General features: G+C 46.7%; 1 protein-coding gene across 1 annotated transcript in view; it reads left to right on the top strand.

Moving 5' to 3' along the window:
• The first annotated feature begins 2,482 nt into the window (after positions 1-2,482).
• LOC130112274 (heterogeneous nuclear ribonucleoprotein L-like) overlaps positions 2,483-23,757 on the top strand; it is a 65,726-nt gene continuing 44,451 nt past the window's right edge. Inside the window, exon 1 of the mRNA XM_056279565.1 lies at positions 2,483-2,682. The gene's annotated coding sequence lies outside the window, so the exon portion shown is untranslated. The remainder of the gene's footprint in view (positions 2,683-23,757) is intronic.

Below are 23,757 nucleotides of genomic sequence, written 5' to 3'. Positions count from 1 at the left end.
CGGGACGGGAGAACGCCAACGCCCTGTCCCGCCGCGATGCCTGCCTCTGGGCCATACGGGGGGGACCCTTGCTTCCTTCTTGGGAGGGGGGGTTGTGACAACCCCGGTGTCAGCCCAGCTTCTGCTCCATGGCCAGCGACCCAGCACAGCCCAGAAACACACCTGTACCCACTTCCCCCCTCAACGGGAGGGAGACTGAGCGACACACCTGGCCCCAATCAGAGGCTGATGAGGAGCCCAAGGATAAAAGGGAGCCAGAGACAGCCGCCAGGGGCCGAGAGAAGTTGCTTAGTTGCGTTGGCTGCCCAGCGTAGGAGCCAAGGAAGACGGGAGCCAGCCGGCTGAGACGAGCAGCAGTACTCATGTTGAGCGTTTTTCGGTTTGTCTTTTGAATAAATGCCCACAGTGGGCCAACCTGCCGACAGTCTCCGTTTCGTTGTTGGGTCGGGTGCTAAAGTTCCCCCGTGGTTGTCACACTACTTATATTGTCTTATTCTAGTTCATCTCTACTTAGAGTTTTTTTATTCTAATTCATCTCTACTTATAGTGTTTTATTCTAGTTCATCTCTACTAAAGTTCATCTCTACAAATAGTGTTTTATTCTAATTCATCTCTACTCATAGTGTTTTATTGTAGTTCGTCTCTACTTATAGTGTTTTATTCTAGTTCATCTCTACTCAGTGTTTTATTGTAGTTCGTCTCTACATATAGTGTTTTATTGTAGTTCATCTCTACTTATACTTCATCTCTACATAGTGTTTTATTCTAGTTCATCTCTACTTATAGTCATCTCTACATAGTGTTTTATTCTTGTTCATCTCTAGTGTTTTATTCTAGTTCATCTCTACTTATACTTCATCTCTACATATAGTGTTTTATTCTAGTTCATCTCTAGTGTTTTATTCTAGTCCATCTCTACTTATAGTCATCTCTACATATAGTGATTTAGTCTAGTTCATCTCTACTTATACTTCATCTCTAAATATAGTGTTTTATTCTAGTTCATCTCTAGTGTTTTATTCTAGTTCATCTCTACTTCAGTTCATCTCTACATAGTGTTTTATTCTAGTTCATCTCTACTAAAGTTCATTTCTACATAGTGTTTTATTCTAGTTCATCTATACTTATAGTGTTTTATTCTAGTTCATCTCTAGTGTTTTATTCTAGTTCGTCTCTACTTAGTGTTTTATTCTAGTTCGTCTCTACTAAATTTCATTTCTACATATAGTGTTTTATACTAGTTAATCTCTACTCATAGTGTTTTATTCTAGTTCATTTCTACATAGTGTTTTATTCTAGTTCATCTCTACTTATAGTGTTTTATTCTAGTTCATCTAGTGTTTTATTCTGGTTCAACTCTACTTATAGTGTTTTATTCTAATTCGTCTCTACTCATAGTGTTTTATTCTAGTTCGTCTCTACTTATAGTGTTTTATTGTAGTTCGTCTCTACTAAAGTTCATTTCTACATATAGTGTTTTATTCTAGTTCATCTCTACTCATAGTGTTTTATTCTAGTTCATCTCTACTTATAGTGTTTTATTCTAGTTCATCTCTACTTATAGTATTTTATTCTAGTTCATCTCTACTAAAATGAATTTCTACATAGTGTTTTATCTAGTTCATCTCTACATAGTGTTTAATTCTAGTTCATCTCTATTCATAGTGTTTTATTCTAGTTCGTCTCTACCTATAGTGTTTTATTCTAGTTCATCTCTACTTATAGTGTTTTATTCTAGTTCATGTCTACTAAAATTCATTTCTACATATAGTGTTTTATTCTAGTTCATCTCTACTAAAGTTCATCTCTACATATAGTGTTTTATTCTAGTTCATCTCTACTCATAGTGTTTTATTCTAGTTCATTTCTACATAGTGTTTTATTCTAGTTCATCTCTACTTATAGTGTTTTATTCTAGTCTCTACCTATAGTGTTTTATTCTAGTTCATCTCTACTTATAGTGTTTTATTCTAGTTCATCTCTACTAAAATTCATTTCTACATATAGTGTTTTATTCTAGTTCATCTCTACTAAAGTTCATCTCTACATATAGTGTTTTATTCTAGTTCATCTCTACTCATAGTGTTTTATTCTAGTTCATCTCTACTCGTAGTGTGTTATTCTAGTTCGGCTCTAATTATAGTGTTTTATTCTAGTTCATCTCTACTCATAGTGTTTTATTCTAGTTCATCTCTACTCGTAGTGTTTTATTCTAGTTCGGCTCTAATTATAGTGTTTTATTCTAGTTCATCTCTACTGTGACAACCCCGGTGTCAGCCCAGCTTCTGTTTTATAATGTATAAGTTGCTTTGCTAATGTAAACCTGACCGGGGCGCCGTGGGAAGCTGAAGAGGAGGAGGGAGAGGGGGGAGGAAGAGGAGGGGGAAGAGGAGGAGCGCGTGCATTTCTTCATTTAGCGCCATGTCCCTGACGGAGGAGCACGAGGACGGAGAGTACCCGCGCGCGCCCAAGCGACTGAAGACGACGGCGGTTCAGGAGGAAGATGAGGAGGAGGAGGAGGGAGAGGAGCTGGAGGAAGAGGAGGGGGAGGAGGAGGGAGAGGAGCTGGAGGAAGGGGAGGACTCCGACTCTGGGAACCGGGGAGAGCGGAGTGATGCTGCAGCCTCCGGTACTGAGACCCGTGAACGGTGGTCCGCCGCTAAACACGGCCCGGGCAGAAAGGTAGGACGGCTTTACGTCATTCCATTTATTTTGTTTTTATTGGTTTGATTTTTGGACGTTTGGCCGACGAGCCGCCGCGGCCGTGCGAGCGGCAGGCGGCCGGACAGCAGCGCCTGCAGGGCGGCGAGAGCAGAGCCCACCACCCGCTGGTCCGCCTCGTCGTCTTCTCTGCAGGTTTAGTCCGCCTCGTCTTCTTCTCTGCAGGTTTAGTCCGCCTCGTCGTCTTCTCTGCAGGTTTAGTCCGCCTCGTCGTCGTCTTCCACACGGGCCCTGCAGGATTTGACAGAAGTGTGATGAGGTAGAGGGAAAACAAGACACGGTGAAATCAGGAGACCCCGGAGAGAGACGTTCTGCAGGAGACCCCGGAGAGAAGAACCACCGTCACCTGACTGCCAGGAGGCACAGGAGACAGAACCCCATCACACCCGCCAGCACGTCATGGTGTGGACCAGACCAGGGCGGCTGGTGGCGATGACGTCATGTCCGCGGCTGACTTGCCGTCTCCTACCACGGACACGAGGAGCGGACCCCTGGCCCCCTCTCTGGGTTTCAGACGCTGGACCAGAATCTGAACCAGATTCAGCAAATCACACACAACACGACTATGAGTCCTCTAACGTCATTACTGTAACTCGATTTACCATCAGACCGTTTCTCCATCATGACGTGTGTGTGTGCGTGTGTGTGTGTGGTGTGTGTGTGTGTGTGTGTGCGCGGAGCTGCTTGTTATTAGATTTAGAATGACACGCTCCATCACATGTGTAAAGATTAAGTGTATGTATTTTAGTGTAGCAGAGTTAACATATTACGTGTGTGTGTGTACTTGTGTGTGTGTGTGTCAGTGTGCGTGCTGTGGTGGTCCGGGGAAGATGCTGGCAGGGTCATGTCTGTGAATGTTCTCATTCATCCAGGTCGTCATGGTTACCAAAGGAGGTGAATCGAGTGCAAGTGGACATGGTGTATAATATCCGTGAAGACGTGTCGCCTCTCATCCAAGAGTCTTCCTCAGTTCTGCCTTGCTGACTAGACCAAGCGAGTCTGACTAGACCAAGCGAGTCTGACTAGACCACGCGAGTCTGACTAGACCAAGCGAGTCTGACTGGCTGCTGGTGAGACTCAGATATTTGTTTCTTGGAGGCCAGGCTTCTTCAGTCCTTCATCTCTACCCAGGAGACTCAAGAAGCCTAGCCTCCAAGAACAACAGTCGCTCACTAACGGCTCCAACCACTCTCATGACCACTGAACAAGGAAGTCGAGACTCACACCCCCAACCACCGTCGCTGCTAAACATCGGATCACAAAGAGCCACGCACATCTATAGCTCTGACAACGACTCCTGGAGGATAAATACGGAGTCTCATCAGCAGCCAGTCAGGCTAGCTTGGTCTAGTCAGACTAGCTTGGTCCAGTCAGACTAGCTTGGTCCAGTCAGCCTAGCTTGGTCTAGTCAGCCTAGCTTGGTCTAGTCAGCCTAGCTTGGTCTAGTCAGACTAGCTTGGTCCAGTCAGACTAGCTTGGTCTAGTCAGACTAGCTTGGTCTAGTCAGACTAGCTTGGTCCAGTCAGACTAGCTTGGTCTAGTCAGACTAGCTTGGTCTAGTCAGACTAGCTTGGTCCAGTCAGACTAGCTTGGTCTAGTCAGACTAGCTTGGTCTAGTCAGCCTAGCTTGGTCCAGTCAGACTAGCTTGGTCTAGTCAGCCTAGCTTGGTCCAGTCAGCCTAGCTTGGTCTAGTCAGCCTAGCTTGGTCTAGTCAGACTAGCTTGGTCTAGTCGGGAAGGCAGAACTGAGGGAGCCTCTGGGATGAGAGGCGACACGTCTTCACGGATATTATACACCAAGTCCAGTTGCACTTGATTCACCTCCTCTGGATGACTGGCAGGGTAATGTGACGTCCTCTGTGCTCACCCTGACAGCCTAGTGCTGTGGCTGTGCACGTGGGTTAATCTTTTCTTCTTCTTCTTCTTCTTCTTTTTGCCCATGGGTTAAGTACTTTAACTTATCTGGCACAGGAAGTGTGACATCACATCCTGTATGTTTGGAAAACACCTTCATCCAGAAAGTGTTTACAGCTGCACAACAATACAGTGTCAGTACTGTGCACCCAGTGCTGACTGGACATCCGGAGGACTGCCTTCTTCACCATCCCGGAAGAAGCTGCTGTGCCCTTCAGCAAGGCACTCCAGGCTGTACTGCGCCACGCCCCGTCTGCCGCGCAGTGCAGCGACGTGACACGTTTCCGTGGTAACAAATGGACCAATGGAGTCTGAGCTCACTCTTACAGCGCGTCGCTGTAGAAGCGACCAGAGCCGGAGCGCTGCTGGTCACATGACCTGGTGACTGGTTATTGGTCCGGGAGTGATGAGCTTCCTGCGAGACTCTGCTCCAAAGTTTGGGTCTTGACAGGAGCAGCGCACACACACACACACGGTTCAGCCGCCACGAGCATATCCGGTCACAGACCGAAAGGAAGCGGTTCTGGCCGCTCTCAGACTTTAGCAGCGTCATGGCTGCGTGGTCTACTGGTGAAGGTGCACGTGAGGTCTGAACATGAACTCCGTTGCTGCATGGGGTTGGAGTGGAGGGAGGTGTACAGAGGAGGTGTACCTCTGTACGGCCGACAGGAAGTGGTTTGCATCTATGCTGGCTGCTGATGTGCTCTCTCGCTCTCTCTCCCTCTCTCTCTCTCTCTCTCTGGCGCTCTCTCTCTCTCCCTCTCTCTCCCTCTCGCTCTCTCTCTCTCTCCTTTCTCTTACTTTCTGCCACGCTGCCTTTTTCTTTGCACTGCATAAAAAGGGACGTCTCTCTGGAGACTTCCTTCATGTGTGGGAGCGATGTTCTGACGAGGTTCTGATGTTCTGAGGAGGTTCTGATGTTCTGGGGAAGTTTTAATGTTCTGGGGAGGTTTTGATGTTCTGGGGAGGTTCTGATCTTCTGGGGAGGCTCTGATGTTCTGAGGAGGTTTTGATGTTCTGGGGAGGTTTTGATGTTATGAGGAGGTTTTGATGTTCTGGGGAGGTTCTGATGTTCTGAGGAGGTTTTGATGTTCTGGGGAGGTTTTGATGTTCTGGGGGGTTTCTGACGTTCTGGGGAGGTTCTGACGTTCTGAGAGGTTTTGATGTCCTGAGGAGGTTCTGACGTTCTGAGGAGGTTTTGATGTCCTGGGAAAGTTCTGATGTCCTGGGGAGGTTCTCATGTTCTGAGGAGGTTTTGATGTTCTGGGGAGGTTTTGATCTTCTGGGGAGGTTCTGATGTTTTGAGGAGGTTTTGATGTTCTGGAGAGGTTCTGATGTTCTGAGGAGGTTTTGATGTTCTGGGGAGGTTCTGATGTTCTGAGGAGGTTTTGATATTCTGGGGAGGTTTTGATGTTCTGGGGGGTTTCTGACGTTCTGGGGAGGTTCTGACGTTCTGAGAGGTTTTGATGTCCTGAGGAGGTTCTGACGTTCTGAGGAGGTTTTGATGTCCTGGGAAAGTTCTGATGTCCTGGGGAGGTTCTCATGTTCTGAGGAGGTTTTGATGTTCTGGGGAGGTTTTGATCTTCTGGGGAGGTTCTGATGTTTTGAGGAGGTTTTGATGTTCTGGAGAGGTTCTGATGTTCTGAGGAGGTTTTGATGTTCTGGGGAGGTTCTGATGTTCTGAGAAGGTTTTGATATTCTGGGGAGGTTTTGATGTTCTGGGGAGGTTTTGATGTTCTGGGGAGGTTCTGATGTTCTGGGGAGGTTTTGATGTTCTGAGGAGGTTTTAATGTCCTAAGGAGGTTCTGACGTTCTGATGAGGTTTTGATGTCCTGGGGAGGTTTTGATGTTCTGGGGAGGTTCTGGTGTTCTGAGGAGGTTTTGATGTCTGGAGGAGGTTCTGACATTCTGGGGAGGTTCTGATGTCCTGGGGAGGTTTTGATGTTCTGGGGAGGTTCTGATGTCCTGGGGAGGTTTTGATGTTCTGGGGAGGTTCTTATGTTCTGAGGAGGTTCTGATTCTTTCTTGTTGTTTCTTTACCGTGTCTCCTCCCCGGTACCTCCGCCAGAAGGGCGGGGTTCAGGCAGTTCTCTACCACACCGCCTCTCTCAAAAACTATTGAAGATCTAAGAATTAAATCCAAACAGAACTCCAGTGTGAGCACTAACTCTCTCTCTCTCCCTCCCCCTCTTTTTCTCCCTCTCTCTCCCTCCCTCTTTTTCTCCCTCTCTCTCCCCCTCTTTTTCTCCCTCTCTCTCCCCCTCTTTTTCTCCCTCCCTCTCTCTCCCTCTCTCTTTCTCTCTTCAGGATACTTTGTCGGCAGTAAAGGTGCATAAATTATTGTCAAAGCTTCTAGAGACAAGAAATTTTTTATTAAGAATGAAAAGTCCAACTAAAACAACCACAGTCCTCTACTGTTGGTTACTGGGAGCTTACCAGTATAACCACAGTCTAATACTGTTAGTTACCAGGAGCTTACCAGTATAACCACAGTCCTCTACTGTTGGTTACTGGGAACTTACCAGTATAACCACAGTCTAATACTGTTGGTTACCGGGAGCTTACCAGTATAACCACAGTCTAATACGGTTGGTTACTGGGAGCTTACCAGTATAACCACAGTCTAATACTCTTGGTTACCGGGAGCTTACCAGTATAACCACAGTCTAATACTGTTGGTTACCGGGAGCTTACCAGTATAACCACAGTCTAATACTGTTGGTTACTGGGAGCTTACCAGTATAACCACAGTCTAATACTGTTAGTTACTGGGTGGGTACCAGTATAAGCACAGTCTAATACTGTTGCTTACTGGGTGGGTACCAGTATACGCACAGTCCTCTACTGTTGCTTACTGGGTGGGTACCAGTATAAGCACAGTCTAATAGTGGTGGTTACTGGATGGGTACCAGTATAAGCACAGTCTAATAGTGGTGGTTACTGGGTGGGTACCAGTATAAGCACAGTCCTCTACTGTTGCTTACTGGGTGGGTACCAGTATAAGCACAGTCTAATACTGTTGCTTACTGGGTGGGTACCAGTATAAGCACCATCTACTGCTGGTGGTTTCTGGGAGCTGTGAACCAGCATGGTTCCAAACACGAGGCCGCTGTTGTTCTCTGTCTCTCTGGATCTTGTTGTGAAAACGGTATTCTGCTGGTCTTTATGCTTCAGTACATCTGTAGTGATAGAACTCGCTGATAGAACTGATGTGTATGCAGGAAGACCCTTACTGGGGGCTTCAGTCTCTCATCACTGTTTGATCCAGTTTGGTTTGCAGAGTCCAGTCAGTCCATAAAACTTTATTGATTCATAAACTTTGTGGCAAACCGTTAAGAGCAAATTCTATCTAAAGGATTTATAAAACCACCTTCCTCAATCATGTCCTCCTCTTCGCCTTGTGCGGCGTCTGTGAGCTTCTGCCAGAGACAGGACATTTCGGAGAGCACCCGAGAGCGGTCCACCTGACAAACCAGCCACCGGGGTTTGTTTTCGGAGGACATGGACTGGGAGCGAGGTGTCTCCTGCCGTGCTCTCGGTTGGTTCAGCTGTTCACTGGCCAGGTCCAGCTGGCTTGTGAGACTGGTTCACGTTATGATACTGGGACACACTGTGATACAACTGTACAGTAAATCAATCCAGTCATTCCATCAACCAGTCTTACAGTCCTGAAGATCTTAACAGTGTGTCTCCTATGTCTCCTTCCTTTTCCCTGTCAGCTCCATATTCAGCATCCTTCTCCCAATATACCCAGCATCTCTCCTCCACACATGTCCAAACCATCTCCATCTTGTCTCTCTTGCTTTGTCTCCAAACCGTCCAACCTGAGCGGTCCCTCTAATATACTCCTTCCTAATCCTGTCCTTCTTCATCACTCCCAATGAAAATCTTATCATCTTCAACTCTGCCACCTCCAGCTCCACCTCCTGTCTTTTCATCAGTGCCACTGTCTCCAAACCATACAACATAGCTGGTCTCACCACCATCTTGTAAACCTTCCCTTTAACTCTTGCTGGTACCCTTCTGTCGCACATCACTCCTGACACTCTTCTCCACCCACTCCACCCTGCCTGCACTCTCTTCTGCACTCCCCGTTACTTTGGACAGTTGACTCCACACTGATGCAGGGCCGTTGGCTGAGAACCTGTCTGTCAGCTTTTCAGTGCAGCTTCTTTTAGCTTCCCGTACTTATTGAAAGAAACCACAGGCCACGCACGGAGCAGGTGTTTGAACTCCACCGTGTCTGTTTTGCTCTTTCTGAGTTCCAACCAAAACCCCGGCTGAATGCATGCAAGTCATGTGACCAACTTCTACTCTTGAAGCATCTTTTTTCTTTCTTTTTTTGAGCTGTTGCAATTTTTTAGTATTTCACAAAACAATAAAACTAAGGGAAAATAATAATAATAAATAGAGGCAGAGGTCTAATCAGAAATTAGTATATGTATGTTTTTGTAAATATTCAAGGCTTGTTTGATTTATATACATTTCAGTGCTTTCTTAAAATATATTAACTCATTCATGAAGACTAAGAATAGTGGCCTGGCCTTAATAAATCTACATCTATGGACAAATTGTTTAGCCATAATATCAGGCTATTGTACAAAATTTCCACATTTTTATCCTCCATTATAACTCCAAATTTAATATCCTTATACTCTAAATGGGCGAATGAAAGTCCTTTTCGGATATCCAATTTTGAAACAATTCCCAAAAGGCTCTAGTATATTTACAAGTAAAGAACACCTGGTCTAAAGTTTCCATAACAGAATCACAAAACATACAGTTGTTTTTATCAGTGTTAAATCTTTGCCTCGAAACTCATTATGTATGAATTGTTGTAACCATTTTACTTTGATTATTCCTTTCATTGCCTCATAGTCGATCACATTTAATCCCCCTTCTTCTCGCGGTTTTACCACATCTCCTTGTCTAATATAATGATGTTTGCTTTCACAAATAAAGTTGAAATTTGTGAGGAATGGCTGATGAAAAAGCATAATTCTAGATAGTTTTTCAATTTTAGTAATCAAAATACGTCCGAAGATTGATAAATCCCTCTGTTACCGAGAATTACGTATAGACGTTTATTTATAACAGTCTTAATATTTAGTTCGTCTCTAGTTTTATAATCTTTAGTTATAACCACTCCTAAGTATTTTACTTAATTTTCAACTGGAATCTCATAAAAATCTATTAGTGGATGGTCATGATAGCGATTAGTTCACATTTTTAAAATTTAAGTGTAGTCCAGATGCTTTAGAAAACTCTTCTATCCTCTTGATTACCAGAGGGATCTCTTCTGACCTCTTGAGGAAGATGGTAGTATCGTCTGCCAGCTGAGTTATGACCAGCGATTGCCTAGCACACTTAAAAGCTCAGTGTCTGGACTGTTTAATAAAAATAGCCAACCATTCTGCAACTAAACTAAATAATGAAGGGGAGCGAGAACAACCTTGCCACATCCCTCGGTTAACCTCAAATCTTTTAGATGTTCCTTTAGGGGGAGAAACTGAACTATTCATGTCATAATACATCATATTAATTACCTTGATACATTTTGGACCAAAGCCAAAATACTCTTGAAGCATCTGATTAAATCGACATGCACTTGAAGCGGGGTAAGCTCTGATGTCACATGATTGGGTCGCTGGATCAGGTGACCAACAACGTCACTGAAGTTATGCCATTGGTTGGCCGAGTGCCGAGAGACATGAGGGGGAGTGCACAGTTAAAGCACCCCAAATAACAATCACTCTAACAAAACTCACTGGCAAATTCACAGAAAGATTGCGCGGCTTTTTGCTTTTGCGGCCGCTAAACTTGCACAAGCAAATAACACAAAAAGACGCCGTGTAACACTCAAAGCACCTGCAAAGGGTGAAATGCACCCCTACCTCTGCTGCTGCCAAGCATGCAACGCCTCGGTGCTCCTGGTGTTATTTGCAAGTATTTAAATTCGGTAATATGCATCCATTTGGCGCAAAATTTGCCCCTTTCTATGCAAATGAACCTCATTGCAAAACACCAGCATTAATACGCACACGCAGGTAGAGTGGAAATTCTTCAGAGAGTTGGTGGTAACTGCCAATGCCCAGACTTTCCAGCGATCATACCTGCAGCGACTGTTGCCAGGTGAAGGCATCGTCATGCCAGGCGTGCTCGTGAATGGATATTTCGGGGGAGAATATAATTTTCTGCTTTAACTGAGACCGAAATCGTTCACAGAGACATTATGCAAGGTAAGGATGGGTATCGTTCAGATTTTAACGGTGCTACAACGCTTACTGATACTGCTCATCAATCATATAGATAGGCCTACATATTTTTTAATGAGTGATGTCATTGCTGCCTGTCAGATTTAATCATTTGTCAGTGTGCCAAATAGGGAAATATCTATGACAACATCATCATGACATTCGAGATAATTTGCATAATTGATTACCGTGGGTTGGTGTGCCTTATGATTCTGGTTGACTTTTGGGCCCAAAAAGGTTGAGAACCACTGTATAAGTACCTGTACAACCAAGAGTACAACCTTAGATAGACTGCCACAACCTTACATCTAACAAATAGCGTGGAAGGATATCTAACATCAATTTGAATACGTTCATGTGTTAGCTAAAGAGGCACCCATCTGAGTCTGACACATCGTCATACTATGAACATTGAGGTATAGCTTTCATAAAGTCAGCCTAATATTATTATTCTTATTATTGTTATTTTTAGTAGTAGTAGTAGTAGTGGTGGTGGTGGTGGTGGTGGTGGTGGTGGTGGTAGTAGTAGTAGAGATAATATAAACTGACTTTAAGAGGGAGTTGCAGAGAAGTATGTAGGAGTGGTAAAGGATATGTATGAGGCAAGTGTGACAATGGTGAGGTGGGTGGTTGGAATGACAGATGGGTTCAAGGTGGAGGTGGGATTACATCAAGGATCGGCTCTGAGCCCTTTCTTGTTTGCAATGGTGATGGACAGGTTGACGGATGAGATCAGGCAGGAGTCTCCATGGACGATGATGTTCGCGGATGACATTGTGATCTGTAGCGAGAGTAGGGTGCAGGTTGAGGAGAGCCTGGAGAGGCGTATGAGTTTAAATACTTGGGGTCAACTGTCCAAAGTAACGGGGAGTGCAGGAGAGAGGTGAAGAAGAGAGTGCAGGCAGGGTGGAGTGGGTGGAGAAGAGTGTCAGGAGTCATGTGTGACAGAAGGGTACCAGCAAGAGTTAAAGGGAAGGTTTACAAGATGGTTGTGAGACCAGCTATGTTGTATGGTTTGGAGACAGTGGCACTGACGAAAAGACAGGAGGTGGAGCTGGAGGTGGCAGAGATGAAGATGATAAGAAAATGGGGGCTAGCAGGAGGGCAGTTGGTCGTGTATTGTGGCTGGAGAGGGGGAGGGGTGTGAAAGTTTGCTTTTCAAACCTGCAGTAAAACCCATTTAGAACGCCAGCCAGTTGATGGTTCCCTGTAGTGTGTGTGTGTGGGGGGGGGGGGGTCTCCTGTAGTTGGTAATGTCTTTCAAACCTCTCCAGACTGATGATGGGTCGTTGGCAGAAAACCTGTTTTACCTTTTCAGAGCAGCACCTTTTTGCCACTCTGCTCTGCTTTGTGAGTGTATTTCTGGCTTGGTTGTACCGGATCCTATCTCCACTCCTGTAGGCTTCCTCTTTGGCCTGACGAAGCTACCTGAGTTTTGCTGTGAACCAGGGATTATTGTTAAAGCTACAGAAGGTTTTGGTGGGCAGACGCATGTCCTCACAAAAGCTGATGTAAGATGTCACAGTGTCAGTAAGTTTGTTCAGGTCTGTAGATGCAGCCTCAAAAACACCCCAAAGCCTGTAAGCATAACACCCCAGTCAGTGCAGTGGAGGCAGGCCTGGAGCTCCAGTTTTGACTCACTGGTCCATTTCCTCACCGTTTTAACCACAGGCTCTGCAGATGGTAGTGTCTGCCTGTAGGTTGGGATGAGATGAATCAGACGGTGATCAGAGAGGTCCAGGGCTGCACGGGGGACCCAGTGATGGGCGTCCTTTAATGTTGTGTAGCAATGATCCAGAGGGTTTTTGTCTCTGGTGGGACATTTAACATGCTGTCTGTACTGTGGCAGAGGTGGGTGAGGCAACGAGAGGCAAACTACGAGCCAGGCATTCGAAAACTGCATCTCTCTGCCTACATTTGATGCCCTTTCGCTAGATGTTTCGAGAGGTTGCTTGTGTTTCCGCCCTTACATGCAAAAGACTTTTTGCATTTGTGGCAACGAGCATCGCCAGCGTCAACCCTAGTGACGTATAACCCAAATTCTCCCCGCCACTTTCCCCGTGAGCAGGCTCTGTGGTTCTGTGTGTGTGTGTGTGTGTGTGTGCGTGCACGTCTTGGAGATAGAAGCGACAGAGGGCTGGCCCCGCCCCCCGGCCAGCTCGTGCATGCGGCAGGCTCTGAGAGAGATCTCGCTCTCGCTCTCTCGCTCTCTCGCTCTGCTTGATTGGGAAAAGCAACATGCATCATAGGTGAATGTCTTAATCTTATTGCAAATTAAAAGCAGAGTTGGTGAGATAAAGGGGCCAAGATAAGCTTTATGTAGCCTAAATAAATACATTTCTCCAACACCGGCATCAGAACCGTCAATGTCGACGACGTTCATCAACAATACGGTCTTGAATGATTTATCATCGGTGCCGTTTCAACACCAGGGCTCAGTACCCGCCTGTCAAACAAGTCTTGCTATACGTGTACGGGGTGGGACATGGCTCAGGAGGTAGAGCGGGTCGTCTAGTAATCAGAAGGTTGCCGGTTCGATCCCCAGCAGTGTGTCCAAGTGTCCTTGGGCAAGACACTGAACCCCTAACAGCTCCTGATGAGCAGGCTGGTGCGTTGCGTGGCAGCCTCCACCATCAGTGTCTGAATGTGTGTGTGTGAATGGGTGAATGGCAGGCATACATTGTAAAGCGCTTTGCGTGGTCGGTAGACTAGTATAGTATATACAGTCCCTTTACCATTTACTTGATGACATCGAAGATGACGCTGAACCTGCCTACTGAGTTGTCGGTGCAAAGCCACCATTTACACTTTGCCACGTGGATAACTGCAATCAGACACAAACCAAAGGCAACTTGCACTCGGCTGCAAAGCTTTATGAGCATGTTGGGGCTGTAGTGTCATCAGCACAACATCTGTTGCGAATGGGACCTGGAGGTGGTGCAGGTAGTGGTTGTGAATGGGACCTGGAGATGGTGCAGGTAGTGGTTGTGAATGGGACCTGGTGCAGGTAGTGGTTGTGAATGGGACCTGGAGGCGGTGCAGGTAGTGGTTGTGAATGGGACCTGGAGATGGTGCAGGTAGTGGTTGTGAATGGGACCTGGAGACGGTGCAGGTAGTGGTTGTGAATGGGACCTGGAGACGGTGCAGGTAGTGGTTGTGAATGGGACCTGGAGACGGTGCAGGTAGTGGTTGTGAATGGGACCTGGAGACGGTGCAGGTAGTGGTTGTGAATGGGACCTGGTGCAGGTAGTGGTTGTGAATGGGACCTGGAGACGGTGCAGGTAGTGGTTGTGAATGGGACCTGGAGATGGTGCAGGTAGTGGTTGTGAATGGGACCTGGAGATGGTGCAGGTAGTGGTTGTGAATGGGACCTGGTGCAGGTAGTGGTTGTGAATGGGACCTGGAGGCGGTGCAGGTAGTGGTTGTGAATGGGACCTGGAGATGGTGCAGGTAGTGGTTGTGAATGGGACCTGGAGACGGTGCAGGTAGTGGTTGTGAATGGGACCTGGAGACGGTGCAGGTAGTGGTTGTGAATGGGACCTGGAGACGGTGCAGGTAGTGGTTGTGAATGGGACCTGGAGACGGTGCAGGTAGTGGTTGTGAATGGGACCTGGAGACGGTGCAGGTAGTGGTTGTGAATGGGACCTGGAGACGGTGCAGGTAGTGGTTGTGAATGGGACCTGGTGCAGGTAGTGGTTGTGAATGGGACCTGGAGACGGTGCAGGTAGTGGTTGTGAATGGGACCTGGTGCAGGTAGTGGTTGTGAATGGGACCTGGAGACGGTGCAGGTAGTGGTTGAAGGTGATGCACAGTTCATGGTGCTGTCAGCGGCCACAGTCCAGTCTTTGTGAAGTGGTCTGTCAACACAGAGGGAGTCTTAGAAAAATGAGACATCCGCAGATAGAAACAGGTGGAAGAGGAGGGAAGGGGGAGTTAACAAATCATTAGAATAGTTATACTTAGAGTTGCATCTCTTTCAAATCAAACAACCGAGATGTGAGTGGAAAGTATTGTTCTTGCAACTGTATTTATAGCCTTTTTTTTACTCCAGCATAGCCTAACCACGTCATGTGATGTGCTACTTCAGTACACTTTAACAACACATATTACTGGGACCACTACAGAAAAACTGCAGATGAACATTTAATATGCAGGACTTCACATTAATTCACCTTCCATCTTGGTTCCAACCCTCACCTATGGTCATGAGCTTTGGGGAGTGACCGAAAGGGTGAGATGGCGGATACAAGCAGCTGAAATGAGTTTCCTCCGTAGGGTGTCTGGGCTCAGCCTTGGAGATAGGGTGAGGAGCTCAGGCATCCGGAGGGAGCTCGGAGTAGAGCCGCTGCTCCTTCGCGTCGAAAGGAGCCAGTTGAGGTGGTTCAGGCATCTGATTAGGATGCTTCCTGTGCGCTTTCCTTTGGAGGTTTACCGAGCACGTCCAACTGGGAGGAGACCCCCGGGTAGACCCAGAACTCACTGGAGGGACTACATGTCCAATCTGGCCTGGGAACACCTTGGGGTCCCCCTGGAGGAGCTGGAGGGTGTTGCTGGGGAGAGGGACGTCTGGAGTGCCCTACTTAGCTTGCTGCCACCATGCCACCCGACCCCGGAGAAGTGGCTGAAGATGAATTAATCAATTAATTAATTAATTAATTAATTCACATTACAGACACTACCACTGACTGTCCCTTTAACAAACTGGCCACAATTTCCAGTATTGAACATACATGGTCCAGCCATATGCCTGGTTTGGACCTGGTCTTGTTCCTACTTTAGCGATGCTTGTACACATGGCCTATCCACCGCCTCGGGAGTCATGGCCTTTCATGTGTGTTAGATAACAGAACTGAGGCTATGTGGCTCTGAACGTGTGATTGGTGGATCTTCTTTATGATATACAGAAAAGGGTGTTTCGATTGGTTTCATGTTGCCACTGCTGCCTCTCAGCATCTCAGTAAAATGATAGAGTGAAATGTCTCCACTGTAATATAAAGTGTCCGTGATTAGAGTCTCCGGGAGACACTGCCCCTCAGTGTCCTGGGGCGGTGATGTATGTGTAGCTCCTGGCAGGTTGATTCACGGTGTGAGACACCATGATGTCAGGATGGATCCCTGAGAATGCTGAAAAGAAACGGATCTTCAGGCATGGATGAAGGTGACTTGTTTCATTAAGGGTCTTCAGGGATGGATGAAGGTGACTTGTATCATTACAGCTCTTCGGGAATGGATGAAGGTGACTTGTTTCATCAGGCTCTTCAGGGATGGATGAAGGTGACTTGTTTCAGCAGGCTCTTCAGGGATGGATGAAGGTGACTTGTTTCAGTGCAGCTCTTCAGGGATGGATGAAGGTGACTTGTTTCACCAGGCTCTTCAGGGATTGATGAAGGTGACTTGTTTCAGTGCAGCTCTTCAGGGATGGATGAAGGTGACTTGTTTCATTACGGCTCTTCAGGGATGGATGAAGGTGACTTGTTTCATTACGGCTCTTCAGGGATGGATGAAGGTGACTTGTTTCAGTGCAGCTCTTCAGGGATGGATGAAGGTGACTTGTTTCATTACGGCTCTTCAGGGATGGATGAAGGTGACTTGTTACAGTGCAGCTCTTCAGGGATGGATGAAGGTGACTTGTTTCATCAGGCTCTTCAGGGATGGATGAAGGTGACTTGTTTCATCTGGCTCTTCAGGGATGGATGAAGGTGACTTGTTTCATCAGGCTATTCAGGGATGGATGAAGGTGACTTGTTTCATTGCGGCTCTTCAGGGATGGATGAAGGTGATTTGTTTCATTACGGCTCTTCAGGGATGGATGAAGGTGATTTGTTTCATTACGGCTCTTCAGGGATGGATGAAGGTGACTTGTTTCACCGGGCTCTTCAGGGATGGATGAAGGTGACTTGTTTCATTGTGGCTCTTCAGGGATGGATGAAGGTGACTTGTTTCATCAGGCTCTTCAGGGATGGATGAAGGTGACTTGTTTCATCAGGCTCTTCAGGGATGGATGAAGGTGACTTGTTTCATCAGGCTCTTCAGGGATGGATGAAGGTGACTTGTTTCATCTGGCTCTTCAGGGATGGATGAGGGTGACTTGTTTCATTGCGGCTCTTCAGGGATGGATGAAGGTGACTTGTTTCATCAGGCTCTTCAGGGATGGATGAAGGTGACTTGTTTCATCAGGCTCTTCAGGGATGGATGAAGGTGATTTGTTTCATTACGGCTCTTCAGGGATGGATGAAGGTGACTTGTTTCATCCGGCTCTTCAGGGATGGATAAAGGTGACTTGTTTCATCTGGCTCTTCAGGGATGGATGAAGGTGACTTGTTTCATCTGGCTCTTCAGGGATGGATGAAGGTGACTTGTTTCATCAGGCTCTTCAGGGATGGATGAAGGTGACTTGTTTCATCAGGCTCTTCAGGGATGGATGAAGGTGACTTGTTTTATTGCAGCTCTTCAGGGATGGATGAAGGTGACTTGTTTCATTACGGCTCTTCAGGGACGGATGAAGGTGACTTGTTTCATCTGGCTCTTCAGGGATGGATGAAGGTGAATTGTTTCATCCGGCTCTTCAGGGATGGATGAAGGTGACTTGTTTCATTACGGCTCTTCAGGGATGGATGAAGGTGATTTGTTTCATTACGGCTCTTCAGGGATGGATGAAGGTGACTTGTTTCATTACGGCTGTTCAGGGATGGATGAAGGTGACTTGTTTCATCAGGCTGAGTGAAGCTTCTGCCCTGCAGTGTGAACAGGGCTGAGTTGTTTTTAGATAAAATGGGTGATGAAGGTTAATCCAGCTGCGTGAAGTCGCTGGCTGCGGTATTATCTTCAACTCATCTGTGAACACAGGAAGAGACTTGACCACAGAACTGTTTCCAACCACTTCACTCACGCTCAACTCACTTTCCGTTGACCAGTTCACCAAACATCTGGCAAGCAGCAGACATACTCTTGCCTGAGTTTCAGCTATGTTGAAGACAAATAGGTCACATAAAGATCATGAAGATGACATGTTTTTTCTCTTATATCCTCCCGGAAGTCAGGGTTGATTTGGATAGAACATCTCAGGTTGAAAGCATCATAATGTGGACAGCAAGGTTCATATCACCACAGACGTTCCCTGGGACTGAGGTCCAAGCTTGGGCTGTGCTTTTCCAGAGTATGAACCCTTTTTAAGGCTGCGGTCACCCTGGATGTGTTTTCTCGTGTCAGTGGAAGACGCCTTTCCCTGTCGTGGAACTGCTAGTTGTGTTGTTGCTTTCTGCTTGTCTGCCCGGCATGCCTCATGTTTCTGGAGAAATGTGCTGAATGTGTTCAACGGAAAAATCTTCTCTGATCAGCAAAACATCCGGTGTCACCATCGCTTCTTCTCTGCTGTCCGGTCAGATGAGCTGTGGGGTGGGCCTTCTCAGCTCCGCCGCTACAACACGTATGGCGGAGGAAGAGCGAGAGCGTGTTATAGAGCGATGAACAGTGGTGTAGGTAGCAGCTCCAGCTGATAGAGGAGATGTGACGCGGTGATGATGAGTCGGACGGCCTGTGTAGACTAATTCATGTAAAGCTAACGATGGCACACAAGCGACTGACAGGAAACTCTGTGGTTGCTTAGCAACAGCAAATGACCCTCACTGCCAAAAACACATCCCGTGTGGTTTCTGCCCCACCTGAGAAGCCGTTGCTGTGTTTTCTGGGTCCTTGTCCTGTTGAAACCTGGATCTCCACAGATGTCTGACTGCAGCAGCTTCTCTATAAGGAGTTGTCTTTGTTTGCTCTCATGCTTGATGGAAACAGGTTCCTCCCTGTGGAAAACGAACCCCTCCTCATGACCCTGCCTCCGCCATGTCTGACAGTATGGACCGGTGTGAGGGCCGATGTCCACAGCAGACGTTTCCACAAGTATTTTATCCAAACCCTCTGGGTCTGCTGGCCGTGGTTGAAACGCGGCAGGTGGAGATGATTCTAGCCGTTAGTTTTCCGTCTGCGTCTAGTCTGCTGTCCTGGACACGTGTGTGGAAGCACACATGTAGAAGTTGTCTACCATATCATTCATCACTAGGACATTTTATATAAAACATGATGCGTCATGTTGTCTCTTCTGAGGAACAAACGACTTGCATATGAAAATGCCCCCCCCCTCCCCTCTGGTACACCGTCCAGATGACCAGATGTCTGGCCAGCTCTGTCTGTCTGTCCATGGACAGACAAGGATAGATATATTTCACACTGTTTATTTGTGTAGTCCGAGACCTGTTCGATGTCGAACCAGATCTGTCTGGAGTTTAGTGTGGTGGCTCATTTTTCCGTCAGCGATGGAAAGAAAAGAAAACAGGGGGAAGGAACGCGACAGATAGGACTTGGCTCTGACAATGACTGGTTTAACATCATGCTAACAACCCTCCCAGACACACACACACACACACACCCTTTCCATACACAAAGCGGAGGCTGTGCTGCCATGGTTACAGAGCAGCGTGGGTGTTTTGGTATGTTGTCTCCGTTTTATCAGACCAGCCTCCTCTCACCTCCTGGGGTGGCAGGGGGTGGGGGTGAAGGAGAGGGGAAGAGGAAGGGAGACCCTGTACATGGCGGGATATGGCGCATTGAGCTGGTCGTTGTGGGTGTCTTGTTGCTCCTTCCGCCTCTTGTATCTGTCGACAGCAGACAGTCATCAGCATATTGGAGGAATGTGAGGTCAGTGAGGGCGCGGTCTGCATGGCAGGTGGCGCTGTTCTGCACGATGGCTCAGCACAGCGTCACTGAGTCAGTTGTTCTGCCCTGTGTGCTGGTGAATAACCCTAAACACACATGAAGTTAAAGTCTGCCATCACGCCATCAGATGGTGAGATTGGTCTGCGTCAACATGGAGATCATAACCTGCGACTAACTTGCGGGTGGAGTAGCAGCAGCAGACCTTCGTTTGTCCCGCGAGGCAGTGGCTTCTGCCGCAGGAGCAGTGAAGAACACAACACAGGGCGAGACACACAAGATAAATAAAATAAACAAAAACTACACAACTACAGCATGTAAAAGCTGAACACATGAAGTACAAAGGAAACAACATGGAGGAAAAGTGTATCTTTAACTACAACACCTCAGTAAGTTTGGATGAACTTTCTTTTTCCATTATAGAACACAGCAATAGAACATAGCACAGAAACCATACTTACATAAACAAGTTCAAACAAAAGAAGTACGTTTTGTGGAAATATACAATTTCCACTCTTCCAAATTTCCTCAAATGTAGTTTCCTGAAGCCTCATGGAGAATGTGATTCTTCCCACCACAAAACGTCATAAATGACATCATAGCAGTCCTCTGCAGGCGGGCTGCCTGGTTTAAGCCACTTCTTTGTAATTGCTTTTCTAGCAGCGGCACTCAGTAGTCCAGATATCCAGTGCTCGGGGGGTGGTGTGGGTCTGTGGTGGCAGTGCTGTCCTGTCTGCTGTTGTGTGTTGGGGCAGCAGGTTGAGGGTAGCGGATGCAAACAGACTCAATAAACTGATCCGCAAGGCCGGTGACGTTGTGGGGGTGGAGCTGGATTCTCTGGCGGCGGTCTCTGAGAGGAGGACGCTGTTAAAGTAACGTGCCATCATGGACAATGTCTCCCACCCACTCCATGACGTGCTGGTTGGGCACAGGAGTACTTTTAGTAAGAGACTCATTCTGCCGAAAGCACCACAGAGCACCACAGGAGGTCAGTCCTGCCTGTGGCCATCAAACTTTACAACTCCTCCCTCAGACTCAGAGGGTCAGACACTCTGAGTTAATGGTCATTGGACCGGCCCTGTCGGGTTTTGTTCCTGCTGCTTGTTGTGTGCTGCGGTAGTGCAGCATAGATAGGGTGGTATGTGCACCATGCTTGCTGATATATTTTGCTCTTATTTCTATTTCTTATTTATCTTTTATTTCTATTTGGTTCTGTTTTTCTTGTTTCTATTTGTTTCTATTTTCTTATCTTGTGTCTTGTTAGTTTTTACACGTACACATTTTGGACAGGAAAGATAGATGGTTTGAAAGAGGGGTGAAGGAAGCCATCTATGTGAAACTGGAAAAACCATCCCTCAACAGAGGAGGAGGTCTGCGACACCACCTATCTCCCACTTACAATGCCGTCCTTTCATCTCTACCCAGGAGACTCAAGAAGCCTAGCCTCCAAGAACAACAGTCGCTCACTAACGGCTCCAACCACTCTCATGACCACTGAACAATGAAGTCCAAACTAACACCCCCAATGACCGTCGCTGCTAAACATCGGATCACAAAGAGCCATGGACATCTATAGCTCTGACAACGACTCCTAGAGGATAAATTCTGAGTCTCATCAGCAGCCAGTCAGACTAGCTTGGTCTAGTCAGAAAGGCACGAACTGAGGAAGCGTCTTGGATGAGAGGCGAAACGTCTTCACAGATATATACCAAGTCCAGTTGCACTTGATTCACCTCCTTTGGATTGTTAGTGTTTAGTTACTAGAGCGTGAGCATCTGTAATGAATAAAGTATTCTGGTTTTGATTCTGGTTCTGATTCTGAAATAAGTAGTTGTAGTAATGTTTGTGGGTGGTGCATGTAATAGACCAAAGAGGAGTTCATCCTAATTAAAAGTAATTTTTGTCCCATATATAGTCACATATATAAATCTTACACAAAAAGGTATGTACTGTTGGCCAGGCCCAACACAAGTGGTGGTGGTTGGCTTCCCGGGAGCAGCTGGAGGAGCCCGAGTGGTGAGATGTGTGAACAGCTGTGATAAAATACCTACTAAGACTCTTCCAGCCAAACACTCTCCATGAGGTGGAGCTTGTTATCTCCATGAGGTGGAGCTTCTCCATGAGGTGGCGCTTGTTATCTCCATGAGGTGGCGCTTGTTATCTCCGATGGAACTTGTTATCTCCATGAGGTGGAGCTTCTCCATGAGGTGGCGCTTGTTATCTCCATGAGGTGGAGCTTGTTATCTCCATGAGGTGGAGCTTTTTATCTCCGATGGAGCTTGTTATCTCCATGAGGTGGAGCTTGTTATCTCCATGAGGTGGAGCTTGTTATCTCCATGAGGTGGAGCTTGTTATCTTCATGAGTTGGAGCTTGTTATCTCCGATGGAGCTTGTTATCTCCATGAGATGGAGCTTGTTATCTCCATGAGGTGGAGCTTGTTCTCTCCATGAGGTGGAGCTTGTTATCTCCGATGGAGCTTGTTATCTCCATGAGATGGAGCTTGTTATCTTCATGAGTTGGAGCTTGTTATCTCCATGAGGTGGAGCTTGTTATCTCCATGAGTTGGAGCTTGTTATCTCCATGAGGTGGAGCTTGTTATCTCCATGAGGTGGAGCTTTTTATCCTCCACTGAGATTCGCAGTATACTTTGTCCAGACTTCCTCAGGAATGGAGCTGTTGGCTTCGCCTCCCCGTGTTTGCTTCATGTAGGTGGTGCTTGCTATCTTAGCCTCCTGAAGCCCCCTGCATAGCCTAGAGATTGTTTCAAGCCCTGAAGCCGTCCTATAGGCACTAACAAAAACCTTCAGTAAAGTATTTCAGATACCTTTTGAAGCCTTCATGTGATGGCGTACCTGCAGAAGTCTATAAAAGTCACTGTTATTTAAGCTGTGTAGTCTCTTCAACGTCTGAAACCTGCTCAGCGGCCCCTGATTAAAAGATGGTGCAGTTTGAGGGGAGGCCCCATTAGCCCATCCTTTATAGGTTAGGGTTTAGGGTTTCAGCTGTGCATGTTTGGTTAAAGCATGGGGCGCTACTCCACATGCAGTTCTCTGGTTCTCCACCAGCTAGAGATGTTTCCATTGTCAAGATGCATTGATCGTCTGCAAAGCCAAGCTAAAGGAGTATATGAGTACTTATATAGGGGTGTATGAGTACTTTACCCTTGGGGGTAAGGGGTTAAGTACAGGAGTACTTATATAGGAGTACAGTATAGTTATATAGGAGTACACTAGTACATGAGTACTTATATAGGAGTATAGTATACTTATGTAGGAGTATACTGGTATATGAGTACTTATATAGGAGTACAGTATACTTATATAGGGTATATTAGTACTTAACCCTTGGGGGTAAGGGGTTAAGTATAGGAGTACTTGTATATAGGAGTATAATATGAGTACTTAACCCTTGGGGGTAAGGGGTTAAGTATAGGAGTACTTATATAGGAGTATGGTATGAGTACTTAACCCTTGGGGGTAAGGGGTTAGTATAGGAGTACTTATATAGGAGTATAGTATGAGTACTTAACCCTTGAGGGTAAGGGGTTACGTATAGGAGTACTTATATAGGAGTATAGTATGAGTACTTAACCCTTGGGGGTAAGGGGTAAGTATAGGAGTACTTATATAGGAGTATAGTATGAGTACTTAACCCTTGGGGTAGAGTCCGGGTGGTGGGAGGTGGATTAACCTTCATGTGTAGTCATGTGTTGGATGTGGGCGTGGAGGTTGTGGGTCCGGGGCCTGTCTGTCCCTGCCGTCATGGTGTTGGTGTGGTTTGGATGTCCTGTCTCAGTGAGACCTGGGCTGGCTGCTCAGTAAAGGTTGGTGGTTAGAGACAATCAGGAAGGAAAGACATGTAGGACACGTGGGCTTTATTTAAGGGCTTCCTGTGGAACCGGACTCTGCTGAGAGAACCTGCTCACTTGCAGCTCTCTGGGTGAAACGGTGCGGGTCTCGGTACCGCGGTACATACGGTTATTTAACAGCAGCCCCTGACCTGCAGGGCAAGGTTCAAGTTCTGTAGATCCTCCAACACAGAGGAGGACCTGGACTCAGCACCACCAAGGACTCGAGGACTTCTTCTGCTGCAACAGCCTGTCTCCATGACGTCAGAGGCAGCAGAGCTGCCATTTATTCTAATCTGTTTCCTGCTGTCAGTCAC

Source organism: Lampris incognitus, chromosome 5 (genome assembly GCF_029633865.1).
Source record: "Lampris incognitus isolate fLamInc1 chromosome 5, fLamInc1.hap2, whole genome shotgun sequence".
In the NCBI taxonomy this organism is placed as follows: domain Eukaryota; kingdom Metazoa; phylum Chordata; class Actinopteri; order Lampriformes; family Lampridae; genus Lampris; species Lampris incognitus.
The sequence above is the reverse complement of the archived record's forward strand: the minus strand, read 5'-3'. Positions and strand labels throughout refer to the sequence as shown.